The sequence below is a fragment of the Tachyglossus aculeatus genome, chromosome 17 (assembly GCF_015852505.1).
Source record: "Tachyglossus aculeatus isolate mTacAcu1 chromosome 17, mTacAcu1.pri, whole genome shotgun sequence".
NCBI classification, from domain to species: Eukaryota; Metazoa; Chordata; class Mammalia; order Monotremata; family Tachyglossidae; genus Tachyglossus; species Tachyglossus aculeatus.
The window spans coordinates 30,421,204-30,424,981 of NC_052082.1; the positions used below are offsets into that span (position 1 = coordinate 30,421,204).

Genomic DNA, 3,778 nt, shown 5'->3' on the forward strand with positions numbered 1-3,778 from the left:
CAACAGGATTGGGTGATGGGTCGAATATGTGGCTTGAATGAGAGAGCAGAGTCAAAGATAATGACAAGGTTACGGGCTTGTGAGACAGGAAGGATGGTGTTGCCATCTACAGTGATGGGAAAGTCCAGGAGAGGACAGGGTTTGGGTGGGAAGATAAGATGTGGGCCAGTGATGAAAATGGCAATCAAAACTGGCTGTAGCATGGAAAAGATTATTTCTTCTGGCAAAGACCAGTATAAAAGTAGTTGTATTAAGAGTAGCAGTAACAGGAGTACAGGGAAGTAGTAATAATAGGAGTAATTGTATTTATTGAGCATCCACTGGATAAAGCGCACCACACTTTCTATGTGCCAAAGACTGTAAGTGTTGAGGATGGGTATAAGTAATTAAATAGGTGTTAGGAATGACTAAGGGGTAGTACAGTGCTCTGCATGTAGTAAGCACTCAATAAATATGATTGAATGAATGAATGACCCTGGACATTAATCAGGGAAAGCATTTCACAGTGGGTTAGCTACTGGAGAGTTTTGAATATGGGGCAACTCTGGGAAGAGAGAGAGTTTCAACTTGGGGTAAGAGTATGAGTGAAGGATAGAGGTGTGAGAGTCTGGAGCAAGATATAGCTAAATATTGGCCTGGGAGAAATGAAGAAAATTGAGAAGAGTAGGTGAAGAGAACAAATATATTAAGGTGAGGTAGAAAGAAGCAAAACAAACCTATCAGAGTCCCGAAAAGAAAGTGGAGGAAATAAAAAATAAAATTGGAGAGGGATTACATCTACTGACTCTGTTGTTTTGTCCTCTCCCAAGTGCTTAATACAGAATACTCTTTACAAACAGAAAGTTCATGATAAATACCGATGATTGATTGACTGATTTTGTAGATTTACTTTATTTATGTAAAGTACTTCTTGGATACTGCTCGGTTCAGTCAATAGCAATTTTTTCCTCACCTCTAAATGTCCTACCTAGATTTTGTTTGCTGTATGAATATTCAACTTAAATCTTTCTTTGCCAGTGCAACACTTTTTATAATATTGTGATTCAGAAAACAATCAGTTGATCAACCAGGGGTATTACTGAGTGCTTACTGTGTGCAGAGCACTGTACTAAGCAGTTGGGAGAGAACAGTACAACAGAGTTGGTACACATGCCCATAAAAAGCTTACAGTCTAGAAGGGAGGGCAGACATTAAAATAAATTATGGATATAAATATGCATACATATGTCTGTATCTATCTATCTATCTATCTATCTATCTATATATATATATATATATGCATACACACTTTTAAGTGTGGTGGGGCTGAAGGTGGGGTGAAGATCATATGCTTAAAAGATATAAATGTAAGTACAAAATTCATGTGGAAGGAGTAGGGAAATAAGGGCTTAGTTGGGATAGGTCACTTAAAGGAGATGTGATTTTTATAAGATTTTGAAGATGGGAAGAGAGGTGGTCTATCATCCATGAAAAGGGAGGGTGTTCCAGGCCAGAGGACAAATATAATCAAGTAGTTGGCACAAGACAGACAAAATTAAGGTTACAATAAGATTGGTATTAGAGGAGTTAAGTATGTGAGCTCTGTCGTAGCAGGAAATTAGCTGGTTAAATAGAAGGCTTAAGATAGAGGAACAATTTCTGGGCTGGCAGTCCAGGCTGGCAGCCTGAGATTCCAGAGGCCATACTCAACTAGAACCTTAAGATGGTCTGAGTCAACTGGAGTTTTGGATTTAGAGAAAGACATTTTTGTGTTTACGGTAAATTTTTACTTTCACTTTCATGGAATGCTTCTTTTTAGGAAGCTTGACAGGGATGCTGGAAACAGTAACTAGTTAATAATGAAACAGCGTGAGCTAAGTGAAGCAAAACTTAGCGATTAATTAGTGCATCACCGTTGTTTTCCACATTGCCATCTGGAGAGAAAGTAATACTGTAGAGAAAATGTCCCAGATGTGAAGGGAGATATATGTTGTAACACAAAAAAAAATATCATCAGCTATATAGACCTGAGTATTTATGTTACTATTAGGACACATAGGATAAGAGAAGCAGTGTGGCTCAGTGGAAAGAGCACGGGCTTGGGAGTCAGAAGCCATGGGTCAGCTGTGTGACCTAGGGCAAGCCACTTAACATCTCTGTGCCTCAGTTACCTCACCTGTAAAATGGGGATTGACTGTAATCCCCATGTGGGACAACCTGATGACCTTGTATCCCCTCAGTGCTTAGAACAGTGCTTCGCACATAGTAAGTGCTTAACGAATACCATCATTATTATTATGAGTAATAAATAAAGTAGCCTTATTTCTGACATAAAATTAGCAACAATAGCAAGAGACTGTAGACATTATAGTCTTTAAACTGTAAGCACTGCTGTAGGCAGGGAACTTGTCTATTGTACTGTACTCTCCCAAGCACTGAGTTCATTGCTTTGCACACAGTTAAGTGCTTAATAAGTCATATTGATTGTCAGGTTTCCTAAGACAGTTTCTCATGGATGATAACAAAAATTCCTAGGGGCCCTCCAGGGCTCACCTCGTTAGTGATGTGTTGTTGAAAATGTCTCAATGTGTACTTTTCTTCACTAAATAATATCAAGAATATCTATGCCAGGACTTGGTATATAACATTTGCCAAATACTGCACTTATAGTCATAATAATAGTAATAATAATTGTGGGCTTTGTTAAGCATTACTATGCACTAGGCAATGAACTAGGTGCTGGGGTGGATACAGTCAAATCAGGTTGGACCCAATCTCTGTTCCCCAAGGACTTCACAGTCTTAATCCCCATTTCACATCTGAGGTAGCTGAGGTCCAGAGAATTAAAGTGACTTGCCCAAGGTCACAAAACAGACAAGCATCAGAGCTGGGATTAGAACCCAGATCCTTCTGACTCTCAGGCCCATTATCTATCTGTTAGGCCACACTGCTCCTCTATTATCATTCTTGTCTGATGCCATCGAGTTGTTTCCTACCCAGTTTGACACTACAGAAACGTTTCTCCCAGAACATCCCGCTGCCCATCTGCAATAGTTCTGGTAATGTATCCATAGAGTTTTCTTGTTAAAAATATGGAAGTGGTTTACCTTTGCTAACTTCTGTGCAGTAAACTCAAGTCTCAGCCCTCAACTATCTCCCTTGTCGCTGCTGCCCAGCGTGGGTGAGTTTTGACTTGTAGCAGATTGCCTTTCACTTGCTAGCCACTGCCCAAGCTAGGAATGGAATGGGTATGCCGCTGCTTGACTCTTCTTCTCATAGCCGAGACTGGTAGAGTACTGGAAACTCTCCAGGTGCGACCCTGAGAAGCTATTATCATTACTTGATATGAAAGTTCCAAGTCTGACTTGTCCACTGTCACCATCAGAGTAAGAACTCATAAGCACTTCCAAAAAGAAAAAAAAAAACACACAAAAAAGTGATATCTCCACTAGAAATTTGTAAGAAACTGGCAGATAACCAGTTAACTGAAGCTGAAGCTGGTGGAGCTGAAGCTACCGTATTGATTTCTGGAAGCTGCTTCCAAATCTGTGATTGCGTGATTTAATCATTCTAGGGTGTGAACAATATATTTTTAATAGGATTGACTTTAGAGAGATTTTCTTACATTCCTAAATATATGTCTCACAAAAAGGCGATGTTTTCTTTTCCTAATCATACAACGTATTACATTGTACTTCGTAGCAAGTAGTCATTTTTGCTGAAAGTCGTACTTGAAAGCTTTTCTGGAATCTAATAATCAATCTCATTTCCCTGCAGATTATTGATTTCTTTTTAATGT

The 3,778-nt window shown here is 39.3% G+C and overlaps 1 non-coding gene across 1 annotated transcript; it reads right to left on the bottom strand.

The window, feature by feature from the left end:
* Positions 1-3,170: 3,170 nt before the first annotated feature.
* On the bottom strand, positions 3,171-3,308 carry LOC119939766. The gene has a single exon (XR_005454729.1). It is a non-coding gene; the product is annotated as a small nucleolar RNA SNORA7 (small nucleolar RNA).
* Between the last annotated feature and the right edge of the window lie 470 nt (positions 3,309-3,778).